The 16,425-nt window shown below is 44.3% G+C and overlaps 1 protein-coding gene across 5 annotated transcripts in view; it reads left to right on the forward strand.

Moving 5' to 3' along the window:
* The window catches only part of dlgap1a (discs, large (Drosophila) homolog-associated protein 1a), a 113,359-nt gene that overhangs the window by 16,787 nt on the left and 80,147 nt on the right, over positions 1-16,425 (forward strand). The gene's annotated exons all lie outside the window — the stretch shown is intronic.

A 16,425-nucleotide genomic window follows, 5' to 3' on the forward strand; every position in this document is an offset into this window, starting at 1 on the left:
TGGTCACCTCCCTGACCAAGGCCCTTCTCCCCCGATGCTCAGTTTGGCCGGGCGGCCAGCTCTAGGAAGAGTCTTGGTGGTTCCAAACTTCTTTCATTTAAGAATGATGGGGGCCACTGTGTTTTTGGGGACCGTCAATCCTGAAGAAATGTTTTGGTACCCTTTCCCAGATCTGTGCTTCGACACAACCTTGTGTCGGAGCTCTACGGACAACTCCTTCAACCTCATGGCTTGGTTTTTCCTCTGACATGCACTGTCAACTGCGGGACCTTATATAGACAGGTTTGTGCCTTTCTAAATCATGTCCAATCAATTGAATTTACCACAAGTGGACTCCAATCAAGTTGTAGAAACATCTCAAGGATGATCAATGAAAACAGGATGCACCTGAGCTCAATTTTGAGTCTCATAGCAAAGTGTCTGAATACTTATGTAAATAAGGTATTTCTGTTTTTTACATTTGCAAAAATGTCTAAAAAACGGTTTTTCGCTTTGTCATTATGGGGTATTGTGTGTAGATTGGTAAGGAATAAGGCTGTAACGTAACAAAATGTGGAAAAAGGGATGGGATCTGAATACTTTCCGAATGCACTTTATTTTCCAAATGAAATACAAATACAATAATTAACTTGGTTCTGCGGTACTAGATATTATTATTTATTTCATCACGTTAGGAATTTATCAAAAGCGCTATAGATCTTTGCCCAGTCCAAAAGTTGTATCAATCCCTGTCTGAAGCTATAAAAGTGCAGTACAAAAGAGAGCTTACTGTAATGTCAGTGAAGGACAAAGCTGGAACCGTTATTTATAGAAATCAGGAAATGGCGAAGAATCAGGTGCTAATTCAGGACCATAGACAGGACCAACCAGAGCGCACCGCTGAACTTGCCCAGTGCAGCGTTTCAAAGTAACTCACTGTTACATTGTTTATCGTTGTGAATGGCTCTCGATAATCAGAATTAAGTTTATATTCAGCTCTCAGTCAGACATTGGTTCCTATCATACTTACTGTAGCTGTTAGCTGTTATTTTCCTCTCTTTGCTCAGCACTCCTCTCCACTGTAGAAGGCTTTTAGAGAATGTTCACATAGTACCATGCTGTGTGAATTATGGATGGATGTACAGTTCAGTAGGTTAGTGTCCCAGCTCACAAGCTATTTCTATATATACTGTTAAGTGTTCAGATTTGTCATACTGGCCTGGTTTCTGTAGGATGTGGGTGGTGGTGTGGTTGTGGTAGTCTTACAGTGATAGATTGTACAACTAGGCTGTGAAAGTTCCACTTTTAGGGTGAACAGGATTTCCCCATGCACTCCCCGCTGTGTTTACGTCTATCCTCTGGAAGAGGAAAGTAGCAATTTTCATAAGTATTTGATACATTTTCACAATGCTTAGTACAAAACTAAAAACAGATCATCAAACAGATCAGCAGTTGTTAGTGTTTCATCTAGAAATACAAGTTTCACATTGCAATACATGTTCATATAAAGTAATTGCTTCTCACAATGCAATGCTCACATTATGTTTGATATGATTGTCATTTCACGCCAGCAGCATACCACCCTTTATCCCACTGCTGTCTTGCCTCTGAAGCTAAGCAGGGTTGGTCCCTGGATGGGAGACCAGATGCTGCTGGAAGTGGTGTTGGAGGGCCAGGAGGAGGCACTCTATCATCTGGTCTAAAAAAATATCCCAATTCCCCAGGGCAGTGATTGAGTACATTACCCTGTGTAGGGTGCTGTCTTCTGGATGGGATGTTAAATGGGTGTCCTAACTCTCTGTGGTTACTAAAGATCCCATGGCACTTATCATAAGAGTAGGGGTGTTAACCCCAGTGTCCTGGCTAAATTCCCAATCTGACCATCATGGCCACCTAATCATCCCCAGCCTCCAATTTGCTCATTCATCTCCCCTGTAACTATTCCCCAGGTTGTTGCTGTAAATGAGAATGTGTTTTCAGTCAACTTACCTGGTTAAATAAATCAAATAAAAATAAAAATTGCTGAAATATACAGTTCCAGTCAAAAGATTGGACACACCTACTCATTCAAGGGTTTTTCTTTATTTTTACTATTTTCTACATTGTAGAATAATAATGAAGAGATGAAAACTATGAAATAACAATACAATACTGTAAAATATACAGTGGCTTGCGAAGGTATTCACCCCCCTTGGCATTTTTCTTATTTTGTTGCCTTACAACCTGGAATTAAAATTGTTTTTTGGGGGGTTTGTATCATTTTATTTACACAACATGCCTACCACTTTGAAGATGTGAGTGAGCATGCATAACTATTCACCCCCCCAAATCAATACTTTTTAGAGCCACCTTTTGCAGCAATTACAGCTGCAAGTCTCTTTGGGTATGTCTCTATAAGCTTGGAACATCTAGCCACTGGGATTTTTGCCCATTCTTCAAGGCAAAACTGCTCCAGCTCCTTCAAGTTGGATGGGTTCCGCTGGTGTACAGTTGTCTTTAAGTCATACCACAGATTCTCAATTGGATTGCGGTCTGGGCTTTGACTAGGCCATTCCAAGACATTTAAATGTTTCCCCTTAAACCACTTAAGTGTTGCTTTAGCAGTATGCTTAGGGTCATTGTCCTGCTGGAAGGTGAACCTCCGTCCCAGTCTCAAATCTCTGGAAGACTGAAACAGGTTTCCCTCAAGAATTTCCCTGTATTTAGCGCCATCCATCCTTCCTTCAATTCTGACCAGTTTCCTAGTCCCTGCCGATGAAAAACATCCCCACAGCATGATGCTGCCACCACCATGCTTCACTGTGGGGATGGTGTTCTTGGGGTGATGAGAGGTGTTGGGTTTGTGCCAGACATAGCGTTTTCCTTGATGGCCAAAAAGCTAAATTTTAGTCTCATCTGACCAGAGTACCTTCTTCCATATGTTTGGGGAGTCTCCCACATGCCTTTTGGCAAACACCAAACGTGTTTGCTTATTTTTTTCTTTAAGCAATGGCTTTTTTATGGTCACTCTTCCATAAAGCCCAGCTCTGTGGAGTGTACAGCTTAAAGTGGTCCTATGGACAAGATACTCCAAGCTCCACTGTGGAGCTTTGCAGCTCCTTCAGGGTTATCTTTGGTCTCTTTGTTGCCTCTCTGATTAATGCCCTCCTTGCCTGGTCCGTGAGTTTTGGTAGGCGGCCCTCTTGTGGTGCCATATTCTTTCCATTTGTTAATAATGGATTTAATGGTGCTCCGTGGGATGTTCAATGTTTCGGATATTTTTTTATAACCCAACCCTGATCTGTACTTCTCCACAACTTTGTCCCTGACCTGTTTGGAGAGCTCCTTGCTTGGTGGTGCCCCTTGCTTAGTGGTGTTGCAGTCTCTGGGGCCTTTCAGAACAGGTGTATATATACTGAGATCATGTGACAGATCATGTGATTAGATTTTTTTCATTTCACTTCACCAATTTGGACTATTTTGTGTATGTCCATTACATGAAATCCAAATAAATATAAATTGCAGGTTGTAATGCAACAAAATAGGAAAAACGCCAAGGGGGATGAATACTTTTGCAAGGCACTGTATGATTACAATCCATGAGCGTCCCACCCTCCTTCAGGCCATGGATGAGTGTCACGCCCTATCTCTGGGGACTCTTATTTGTTGAGTCAGGGTGTGTGTTTTCTATGTGGTGATTGTCTATGTTGTATATTCTAGGATTTGTATTTCTATGTTGGCCGGTGTGGTTCCCAATCAGAGGCAGCTGTCGCTCGTTGTCTCTGTTTGGGGACCATACTTAGGCAGCCTATTGGCACTAGTGGGTTGTGGGATCTTGTTCCAGTTAAGGTATGTTGGGTTGTGCTGCCTTGGATTTCACGTTTCGTTTTGTTTGTTGTTTTGTCATTGTGTTTAATATTTAATAAATATGTACGCATATCACGCTGCGCCTTGGTCCGTCCCGTTCATCAACGAACGTGACAGAAGATCCTACCAAACGAGGACCAAGCAGCGTGTTCAGGAGCAAACGCCGGGAATTCAACAGGAGGTTACATTTGTAGATGTCCTCCTCGGTTGGGGGAAAATTACGGAGGAGGAGGCCGTCCGTTACCGGAAGGCGATGAAGGAGGATGCCCAGGTAGGAGAGGAGAAACGGCGCCAATAGTGCCGACGATGGAGACCCGAGAGGCAACCTCAAGAACATTTTGGGGGGGGCACACGGTGTGGACGACGAGGCAGCAGGAGGTCGTTAAAGGGCGGATCTGCAGGTTAGGAGAGGAGGCCACCATGTTACGGGGGCTATTGGTTCAGAGGGAGCAGGAGTTATTCGGTCAGAGGGAGGCGCTACAGGAGGCTATAAGGGAGAAGGAAAGTGTAGAGGCACGGCAAGAGGAGCTGGTTAGGCAGCAGAAGGAGCGGGGGTTAATAAAGGAACCCAGTCCCGTTCCTCGCACCAAGCAAGTGGTGCGTGTCGCCAGTCTGGTCCGGCCCGTTCCTGTCCCTCGCACCAAGACAGTGGTGCGCGTCGCCAGCCCGGTCCAGTCCTGTTCCTGCCCCTCGCACCAAGCCAGTGGTGCACGTCGCCAGCCCGGCCCGGCCTGTTCCTGCCCCTCGCACCAAGCCAGTGGTGCGCGTCGCCAGCCTGGCCCGGCCTGTTCCTGCCCCTCGCACCAAGCCAGTTGTGCGCGTCGCCAGCCCGGTCCGGCCTGTTCCTGCTCCTTGCACCAAGCTAGTGGTGCACGTCGCCAGCCCGGCCCGGCCTGTTCCTGCCCCTCGCACCAAGCCAGTGGTGCACATCGCCAGCCCGGTCTGGCCTGTTCCTGTCCCTCGCACCAAGGCAGTGGTGCGCGTCGCCAGCCCGGCCTGGCCTGTTCCTGCCCCTCGCTTCAAGCCAGTGGTGCGCGTCGCCAGCCCGGTCCGGCCTGTTCCTGCTCCTCGCACCAAGCCAGTGGTGCGTGTGTCCAGTCCGGCACGACCCGTGCCTGTTCCACCGGTGCCTGGTTCGGCACCGGTCAGCTGCTCTACTCCGGAGCCAGAGACAGTCCGCTCCACCGGTGCCCAGTTCAGCTCCGGTCAGCTGCTCCACTCCGGAGCCAGAGCAGTCCGCTCCACCGGGGTCCAGTCCAGCTCCGGTCAGCGGCTCCACTCCGGAGCCAGAGCAGTCCGCCCCACCGGTGCCTGATCCAGCTCCGGTCAGCGGCTCCAGTCCGGAGCCTGAGCAGTCCGCTCCACCGGTGCCTGGTCCAGCTCCGGTCAGCGGCTCCAGTCCAGACCCAGACATCAGCCCCTCTCCAGGTTCGGGGTCTCCCACACCAGGGTCCAGACAGGGCTTGGAGTATAATAATAATAATAGTAATAATAATAATAATATGCCATTTAGCAGACGCTTTTATCCAAAGCGACTTACAGTCATGCGTGCATACATTTTTTTTTGTGTATGGGTGGTCCCGGGGATCGAACCCACTACCTTGGCGTTACAAGCGCCGTGCTCTACCAGCTGAGCTACAGAGGACCATAGTGGGAGGAAGGAGAGGGAAAGCAACGCGCCGAGGTCTAGACCAGACCAGGGGCGCAACAGGGAGGCGAAGAGTGAGAGGTCGTCACGCCCTGAGCCGGATCCGCCTCCGAGGCGGAATGCCCACCCAGCCCCTACCCTGTTATGTTTATGTTGTGCGGTCGGAGTCCGCACCTTTGGGGGGGGTACTGTCACGCCCTGACTCTGGGGACTCTTATTTGTTGAGTCAGGGTGTGTATTTTCTATGTGGTGATTGTCTATGTTGTATATTCTAGGATTTGTATTTCTATGTTGGCCGGTGTGGTTCCCAATCAGAGGCAGCTGTCGCTCGTTGTCTCTGTTTGGGGACCATACTTAGGCAGCCTATTGGCACTAGTGGGTTGTGGGATCTTGTTCCAGTTAAGGTATGTTGTGTTGTGCTGCCTTGGACTTCACGTTTCGTTTTGTTTGTTGTTTTGTCATTGTGTTTAATATTTAATAAACATGTATGCATATCACGCTGCGCCTTGGTCCGTCCCGTTCATCAACGAACGTGACAATGAGGCATGCAATGACATCAATCCAGAGCTATATCAGGCTTGGATTCGCCATGCCAAAAGGTTTTTCCCCAGGTGCATGAACAATGACGACATTTACTGCGATATCGATGGGAAACTATGGCCAAATGCTCAAGACAGGCTTGATGCAAACTAGTGCCTGCTCAACATGATATTTATTTTATTAATTTAATTAGTTTCATTTGATTACAGTACACCTTTGTTGTAATTATATCTGATCAATTATTTTGGTATCAATGATTGTGAAAGATGTCTTCAACACCTTTGATCACACATGGGATAGAAATTATGGAAATTCGATTTTCAGTCAATTTTGATGTGTAGTGCAAGTGTATTGCCTGATGTGAAAACAGTGTAATGTACTGTCATTTCAAAGGGCAATTTTGAAACATGTATCTTGCATTTATTGCTATTGGAGTAAAACAACTAAAGGTATCATGATGTTGTGTTTTGGTGACTAAATCAATGTTCTCATGGTATTTCACAGTTAAGTTATATTTTGGATCAATGGTTGTGTGGTGAAAGATGTCTCCGAACAATATCAATGTACAAGAAAAGGTTTGGAATACAAGACTTGCTGCGTTACACGTGTTACCAGTTTGGAGTTTTTTACTAAGACTGACAATTCACCACATACCTGTGAAAATAGCACTTAAGCGATTGAAAAAAACTGTAATAAACTTGGAAGTGGGATCTGTTAAGACAAAACTGTGTATTGTTGGAGAGTAAGGTCCTGTGTGTAGTGTTAGAATAAAGTGTGTGTGTGTGTTTGTGTGCGCGTGAATGTGTGTGTGTATGTGTGTGTGTGTGTTTGGAGGCATGCATGTGCGTATGCTCTATGTATGTGGACTAGGGCTGTTATGGTGACCCATATTACCGCCACACCGGCGGTCACGAGTCATGACAGCAGTCAAATTCGACACGGTCACGGTAACTAGGCTTCTCCAAGCTCTGATGCTGCTGATGGTCATTAGTAGCCTACCAAACTTGCTAACTGCCTGGTACTCAGTACTCTATTGTCCCTCTAATCACTCTGGCATCAATGCAAATGTGATCGAAAATCTAATCAAACACTTCATGAGAGCCCATTTCTATTGGCTATGCAATTGCGTGAGAAAACAGTTCAATAGGCTAGGCCTACTATATTTATTTATCAAATTCCTAATATTAAGCACATTGCTTCTCTTTACAACAGGAGTATAGCCTACCTGGCTGACATGAAAATGAACCACGGGAAAAGCTCCTACATTCGCTATTTAAGTGCATAGATTACATGTATTTTTTCCACTGCACCTGTTTCGAGACAGGTGCATGATAATGGTCCATTCTAAATCAAAACAAATGTCACACATATATTATTTAGTATACTGTATGTAAAGACAAGATTAAATCAAGAATAGTCGGATGGGTGGCAATATTAGCCTATCACTTGTGAATTATATATTATCACTTGTGAATGATGCCCGGATTGTGTGCAGTAAGGCAAGAAACAGCGCATGCCTTTTTTTTGCGACTTTTTCAAATCATAGTCACACACCTCATGTAGCCTAGCCCATAGGCTTATATGTTTTGTTAAGGTTTGTATCACAACTAAAGTGGCCAAATAACTTCTTAAAATTAAGAACATTAATCCACTTTACAATCAGTGTAGAGCCTAACTGGCATGCATTGGTGGCACAGGAGTTTTAAGTTTGGGGAAGATCATTTTCACCATAAAAATGCACCTTTATAATAAAGCATTACATGCATAACCGCATTTGTGGTCACTTTTGAGAATGGTGTTTTCCTGCTAATTGATTGCATTTTGGAACATTCGCACTTATAGCCTACTGCCGTGTGCGCATTGTTGCGCTTATAATGTGAAGAAATAGCCTAATAGTTTATGACAATTTTTAGCTAAACTTTCTGATCTGTTGCATCAGCCTCATTGCTTTTAAAAGGTTATTTGATGTTAGTGGTTGTATTACTTGGGATCTATCACATCCCACAACTGTCCCAGACTATGTTTGGAATATTTATTTCACGCACAAAGGACAAGTTGACCAATAGAATAGGTCAACTTTTGTACTATGGGGGATAGTAGATTGACATAGGCTAGTGCTTTTGCTGTTCGTTAGGCCTACTCAGCTTGTTGGCTGACAAAAAGTAAATGTGGACAGTTCTTCCAACATCTTAAATATACGCCCCGGAATTCGATTAGGACTCGCACAGTTGCGTCCCCGATGTGTCTGTCTTCACTTGTAGCCTGTGAGAAGATCCTGAGATGCTGTGAGAAGGACACTATCATGTGACGGCTAAGATTTTTTTTTTTTTTTTTTTATATCTCAATTTTTGGCTAATAAAAATTGAGATATCTGAGAGAGCCATGTGAGTGAGAGTGGCTTCGGAGCACGCAGCCGGGAGAAGGGAATTGTAATGATTATATTCAGCTCAAGGGCACAACGGCCACTGGTCACAAAAGGCATGGATTTTTTTAGGGGGCATTACGGCCACACAAAGGGGATACCGCCGGGAAAATCAAGGCATTATCAAGTGCTTGTCGAATGAGAGATTGATTAAGTGTGTGCAGCCTGCGCAAAAAAACAAAGCAGAGCACATGCCTTTCATGCAACTTTTTTCATATCGTTATTAGAGTCGCATCATGCAGCCTTAGAATGTATTAAAAATCAAAACATATAGCCCAATGTTTGTATCACAACTAAAGTTGCATACAGTGCATTCAGAAAGTATTCAGACCCCTTGACTTTTTCCACATTTTGTTATGTTACAGCCTTATTCTAAAATTGATTAAATTGTTTTTTTTCTCTCATCAATCTACACACAATAATGACAAAGCAAAAACAGGTTTTTAGAAAATGTTTACACAAAAAAAAGGAAATATAACATTTACATAAGTATTCCATCCCTTTACTCAGTACTTTGTTGAAGCACTTTTGGCAGCGATAACAGCCTCAAGTCTTCTTGGGTATGACGCTACAAGCTTGGCACACCTGTATTTGGGGAGATTCTCCCATTCTTCTCTGCAGATCCTCTCAAGCTCTGCCAGGTTGGATGGGGAGCGTTGCTGCACAGCTATTTTCAGGTCTCTTCAGAGATGTTAGATCGCGTTCAAGTCCGGGCTCTGGCTGGGCCACTCAAGGACATTCAGAGACGTGTCCCGAAGCCACTCCTGCGTTGTCTTGGCTGTGTGCTTAGGGTCGTTGTCCTGTTGGAAGGGGAACCTTTGCCCCAGTCTGAGGTCCTGAGCTCTCTGGAGCAGGTCTTCATCAAGGATCTCTCTGTACTTTGCTCCGTTCATCTTTCCCTCGATCCTGACTAGTCTCCCAGTCCCTGCCGCTGAAATACATCCCCACAGCATGATGCTGCCACCACCATGCTTCACCGTAGGGATGGTGCCAGGTTTCCTCCAGATGTGACGCTTGGCATTCAGGCCAAAGAGTTCAATCTTGGTTTCATCAGACCAGAGAATCTTGTTTCTCATGGTTTGAGAGTCCTTTAGTTGCCTTTTGGCAAACTCCAAGTGGGCTGTCATGTGCCTTTAACTGAAGAGTTGCTTCTGTCTGGCCACTCTACCATAAAGGCCTGATTGGTGGAGAGCTGCAGAGATGGTTGTCCTTCTGGAAGGTTCTCCCATCTCCACAAAGGAACTCTGGAGCTCTGTCAGAGTGACCATCAGGTTCTTGGTCACCTATCTGACCAAGGCCCTTCTCCCCCGATTGCTCAGTTTGGCCGGGCGGCCAGCTCTTGGAAGAGTCTTGGTGGTTCCAAACTTCTTCCATTTAAGAATGATGGAGGCCACTGTGTTCTTGGGGACCTTCAATGCTGCAGACATTTTTTGGGACAATTCCTTCGACCTCATAGCTTGGTTTTTGTGGGACCTTATATAGACAGGTGTGTGCCTTTCCAAATCATGTCCAATCAATTGAATTTACCACAGGTGGACTCCAATCAAGTTGTAGAAACATCTCAAGAATGATCAGTGGAAACAGGATGCACCAGAGCTCAATTTTGAGTCTCATAGCAATGGGTCTGAATACTTATGTAAATACGTTTTTCTTTTTTTATTATTATTATTATTTGCAAAAATTTCTAAAAACCTGTTTTCGCTTTGTCATTATGGGGTATTGTGTGTAGATTGATGAGGGGAAAACATTATTTAATCAATTTTAGGATAAAGCTGTAACGTAACAAAATGTGGAAAAGGGGAAAGGGTCTGAATACTTTCCGAATGCACTAAATTAAGCATATAGGAATCAAATCATTTGATTAGCTGTTCAGCAGTCTTATGGCTTAGGGGTAGAATCTGAATCTGTTAAGACGCCTTTTGGACCTAGACTTGGTGCTCCGGTACCATTTGCTGTGCGGTAGCAGAGGGAACTGTCTATGACTAGGGTGGCTGGAGTCTTTGGCAATTTTTAGGGCCTTCCTCTGACACCTCCTGGTATAGAGGTCCTGGATGGCAGGAAGCTTGGCCCCATTGATGTACTGGGCCGTACGCACTACCCTCTGATTACGGTCGGAGGCCGAGCAGTTGCCATACCAGGCGGTGATACAACCAGTCAGTTCGAAAGCACTTCTGATGCCAATGTAATGACCCGGGCTGGGTCATAAAGGAAAAAGAGACGGACACCAGCTGTGCAGGGCAGAACACAGGTTTATTCCTAAACTGGGCTACTGTTCAGGCCACAGCCCACACCGCTAAATTCCAAACATACACAAATACACAATGTCAAGTTAAGTGGCAGATTCATAGGAGAAGATCAGGATCCCGAATAAAAAAAGAGAGAGAGATGAGATGACAACCCCTATTTATGCATTTCAAAACCATGCGGGATTACCCATCATACCCCCCAACCTTTCCGTCTGTCCTGGCATATTTAACCCCTGCTAGCACCCATGAGAACAATAACACACCCACAAACACAGAACACAATACCGGGTCGTTACAGTATATTATCCATGTCGTCGTTCAGCCACAACTCGGTGAAACATAAGATATTACAGTTTTTAAGGTCCCGTTGGTAGGATAGTCTTGAACGGAGCTCATCCAGTTTATTCTCCAATGATTGCACATTGGCCAATAGAACGGATGGTAGAGGCGGGTTACCCACTCGCCAACGAATTCTAACAAGGCAGCTGGACCTGCGTCTCCTGTATCAGTGTCTTTTCTTCATGCGAATGACGGGGATTTGGGTCTGGTCAGGTATCTGGAGTAAATCCTTCGCATCCGACTCGTTAAAGCAAATGTTTCCGTCCAGTTCGAGGTGAGTAATCGCTGTTCTGATATCCAGAAGCTCTTTTCGGTCATAAGAGACATTATGTACAAAATAAGTTATAAACAACGCGAAAAAAACACAAAAAAATAGCACAATTGGATAGGAGCCCGTAAAACGGCAGCCATCTCCTCCAGCGCCATTACTGTTTCTTTGTTAACAGCTCAACACAGAAGAGCCGCATGTGCGCACTCCCTCAAATTGTTTGGAGAAGATATCCTTTCTATTTTATTCAGCTATGTTCAATTGTATTCTTCATACTATAAAATAATATAAAATAATGCCATGGAATTCTAAGCAAATCTTGTCTGCTAAATGAACTAGTGTAGCCCACAGCCATATGGAATAGCCAGTTCCGGGCCTAACATACGGATAGCTCAGTGTATGCTATTCTGTTCCTCTGAAATAGACTACATTTTCTTCATATCATGTTTCTTTAGACATGTCTAAAATAAATAATGGATTTATTGTGATGGTGTAGGCTATGTTAAATGGATTTATTATACTTTTTAAAATGTAGATGTTCCAAAGGTCTGCATTAGTGGCTTGTAGGCTATGTGTGGAAACCAGGAAATGCTAAATGTGTTTATGTTAATTAACGGTCAATTACCGTGAGACCGGCAGTTATTTGCTTGACAATCACCGGCTGACAAAATGTAATGTCTGCCACAGCCCTAGTGTGGACAGTACAGCTTGTCCCCCCCTACTGTGAAGATGTAGCCAGTCAAGCCTCCTTGAAAGAGAAAGTGCAGTGACTGCAGTCAGACCACTTTTTGCAATGCCATGGGCTTAAGCACACACACAGATCAAGAGTGGTTACAGCCCTCACAAAACGCAGTGAAAAATGCATGGGAATGCAGTGATGTCAGAGGAATAATCCGCTAACCGTATCTGGGCCACTGCAGCTAGGGGTGGAGGAACAGAGGAACCTCAGCTACACAGGGAGCTAGGCTCTGTCACAATGGATGGCTGAGTGGGAAGGAAAAACTGAGAAGAGGAGTGTAAAGGGGGTATATGGGGGAGGAGAGGAAAGAGGAGAAGGGGGGGGGTGGATTGCCAGCACCACATTAGCTGTAGTTCTGACTGACAGAGAGTGGCAATGCCAACAGCAGCATTGACTTGAATCACTCCAGGTGACACTGAGAATGATTTGCATCCTATTCCCTATATATATTAATAGGGTGCCATTTGGGACACAACCTGAGACAATCATTAATCAGATCAGTCACCCTCCTAGTGGATATGAACAGGAAGTCAACCTGCAGTGAACAACCTGAGATGAGACAGGGAGAGGGTCTCAGTATGTACTGCAGACAGTAGCTGTTCACTCTCAGCCCAGCTACTTGTGAAAAGGGAGAGCGAGAAAGATCCCTAAAGCTCCTAATCTTATCAGTTTAGCGCAGAAAGGGAGGAAAGTTGGACGATTGCAGCATGCTTAGTACAGAACTTTGGAGAGTTCATAGGAATATGGATGGGTTGATCTGAGGAACAGGCAGACATAACAGAAGTAAATGTTAGATCCATGTTGATCTGGGTTTCAGATTTCTTGTAAAGATTAATTTGTATTGGGTGAAACCTTACTCTACTCAATTGACAGTAATTTACAAAAATTACTTTGCCCCAACAAGTGATCAAACATTATGTTTCTTTAATCTACTATAATTGCATTTGAAGGACTGACATGTGATATGGTTAAATGTTAAATAACAAACACATTTAACTTAATGAGAGTAATAAATCAACAGATTGCCAACAGAGGGCAAAGTAAATTCCTTAGGCCGAGTGATAAAATAGACAAATCTGCATCAATCAATAATGCATGATGTCATTTGATCTAATAAACTGTGATTGAGTAATACTGTTTTTACAAAGTAAAATGAGCAGTTTCTTGGTAAATTGACACGGGACACATTCCAATTTGCATGCTTAAGGAACTTTTAATCTTAATCTAGGATTAAATATGGGATTCTAGGATCAAAAGGAGTTTGAAACAATCAGTTTGGCTTTTACACATTTATTTTATAAAGCATGTGCTCCAGACATCGGCAGTTGTTGCAAATGACGGTGGGGAGCTTTCAGTTTTCAGATAGTGTAGAGTTTTCAGCTTTCCAAACCCTATGACATCACCTCGTCTAGAGAGTATTCATATAATATCAAGGGATCTGTGACATTTACTGATTCTATGCTCAAAGGTCATAGTCAGAGACTGGTAGCAGTCAGGGATTGGTAGCAGTCAGTGTTCTAGGAACAGAAGTCATACAGTATTATTACCTACAGTTGCACTAGGGTTTAGAATGGCTATCTAGGGTTTTGTTTTGAAAACCAACCTTGTCTTGCACTTTTTTTCATCACATAGGCCTATGCTTGTGGAAAATGGTCTATATTGACATTTAGCTCTTAAAAACGCCACATATTTACATTTCGAAATACCTTGACTCATGGCAATTATTCGGGATCAATGTCTAATAATCAGTTACATTGGTGCTGTGACTCTGATCATTCAAAGGAGATGTAGTGTAGGAAGACTTGTGTTAGCTCCCACTGCATTATCCCATCCGGCTACCATGGTCTTGAGTAATGCGGTTTGATAAAACCCTCTTCCTAACCCTAGACTAGTCTAGAGGGATGGCCACTCTACCGTCTGGTTGTGCAGTATTGTTAGGTCACTGCTGCGTTTTACACACTGAAATGATATCTACCGGTCAAGATAATTCGACTTAGTCAAAAACATGACCTTGTGAATAATTTCTCATTTACAGTGGGGAGAACAAGTATTTGATACACTGCCGATTTTGCAGGTTTTCCTACTTACAAAGCATGTAGAGGTCTGTAATTTTTATCATATGTACACTTCAACTGTGAGAGACGGAATCTAAAACAAAAATCCAGAAAATCACATTGTATGATTTTTAAGTAATTAATTTGCATTTTATTGCATGACATAAGTATTTGATCACCTAACAACCAGTAAGAATTCCGTCTCTCACAGACCTGTTAGTTTTTCTTTAAGAAGCCCTCCTGTTCTCCACTCATTACCTGTATTAACTGCACCTGTTTGAACTCGTTACCTGTATAAAAGACACCTGTCCACACACTCAATCAAACAGACTCCAACCTCTCCACAATGGCCAAGACCAGAGAGCTGTGTAAGGACATCAGAGATAAAATTGTAGACCTGCACAAGGCTGGGATGGGCTACAGGACACAATAGGCAAGCAGCTTGGTGAGAAGGCAACAACTGTTGGCGCAATTATTAGAAAATGGAAGAAGTTCAAGATGACGGTCAATCACCCTTGGTCTGGGGCTCCATGCAAGATCTCACCTCGTGGGGCATCAGTGATCATGAGGAAGGTGAGGGATCAGCTCAGAACTACACGGCAGGACCTGGTCAATGACCTGAAGAGAGCTGGGACCACAGTCTCAAAGAAAACCATTAGTAACACACTACGCTGTCATGGATTAATATCCTGCAGCACACACAAGGTCCCCCTGCTCAAGCCAGCGCATGTCCAGGCCCGTCTGAAGTTTGCCAATGACCATCTGGATGATCCAGAGGAGGAATGGGAGAAGGTCATGTGGTCTGATGAGACAAAAATAGAGCTTTTTGGTCTAAACTCCACTCGCCATGTTTGGAGGAAGAAGAAGGATGAGTACAACCCCAAGAACACCATCCCAACCGTGATGCACGGAGGTGGAAACATCATTCTTTGGGGATGCTTTTCTGCAAAGGGGACAGGACGACTGCACTGTATTGAGGGGAGGATGGATGGGGCCATGTATCGCGAGATCTTGGCCAACAACCTCCTTCCCTCAGTAAGAGCATTGAAGATGGGTCGTGGCTGGGTCTTCCAGCATGACAACGACCCGAAACACACAGCCAGGGCAACTAAGGAGTGGCTCCGTAAGAAGCATCTCAAGGTCCTTTAGTGGCCTAGCCAGTCTCCAGACCTGAACCAGTAGAAAATCTTTGGAGGGAGCTGAAAGTCCGTATTGCCCAGCGACATCCCCGAAACCTGAAGGATCTGGAGAAGGTCTGTATGGAGGAGTGGGCCAAAATCCCTGCTGCAGTGTGTGCAAACCTGGTCAAGACCTACAGGAAACATATGATCTCTGTAATTGCAAACAAAGGTTTCTGTACCAAATATTAAGTTCTGCTTTTCTGATGTATCAAATACTTATGTCATGCAATAAAATGCTAACTAATTACTTAAAAATCATACAATGTGATTTTCTGGATTTTTGTTTTAGATTCCGTCTCTCACAGTTGAAGTGTACCTACAATAAAAATTACAGACCTCTACATGCTTTGTAAGTAGGAAAACCTGCAAAATCGACAGTGTATCAAATACTTGTTCTCCCCACTGTATGTATGCACACTGTATACTGCTCTATTCTGGGTTTAATGTGGTGATACAAAGGAATAAAAAAGATTAATATCTGCAAAGCTTTTTTAAATCCCCCCATGGAAAAAAAGAAATGTAGTGTATTTAATCTTTCTGTGACGTCAGGCACTCCCATGCTGGGGACTGTTAATCATTTTAGGCTGCAAAGTGAGGCCCTGCCTAAATGTAACTGATGATACATGTTTTATTTACCTTAATAATACAGTATTGCCAGTGTGGGAGTAATGTCTCATTGTACATAGTCGAAGACTAGCTATTGTCACACCCTGATCTGTTTCACCTGTCTTTGTGAATGTCTCCACCCCGCTCCAGGTGTCGCCCATCTTCCCCATTATCCCCAGTGTATTTATGTTCTCTGTTTGTCTGTTGCCAGTTCGTTTTGTTTCGTCAAGCCTACCAGCGGTTTTCCCCTTGCTCCTGTCTTTCTCAAGTTTCTAGTTTTCCCAGTTTTGACCATTCTCCCTGCCCTGACCCTGAGCCTGTCTGCCGTTCTGTACCTTGTCACACCACCCTGGATTATTGACCTCTGCCTGCCCTGACCCTGAGACTGCCTGTCGTTCTGTACCTTTTGGACTCTGATCTGGATTACTGACCTCTGCCTGCCCTTGACCTGTCGTTTGCCTGCTCTGTGGTTTTGTAATAAACTTTTGTTACTTCGACACTGTCTGCATCTGGGTCTTCTCCTGAAACGTGATAGCTATACAGTTGAAGACCAGCTC

This window comes from Coregonus clupeaformis, chromosome 21 (assembly GCF_020615455.1).
Source record: "Coregonus clupeaformis isolate EN_2021a chromosome 21, ASM2061545v1, whole genome shotgun sequence".
NCBI lineage: Eukaryota > Metazoa > Chordata > Actinopteri > Salmoniformes > Salmonidae > Coregonus > Coregonus clupeaformis.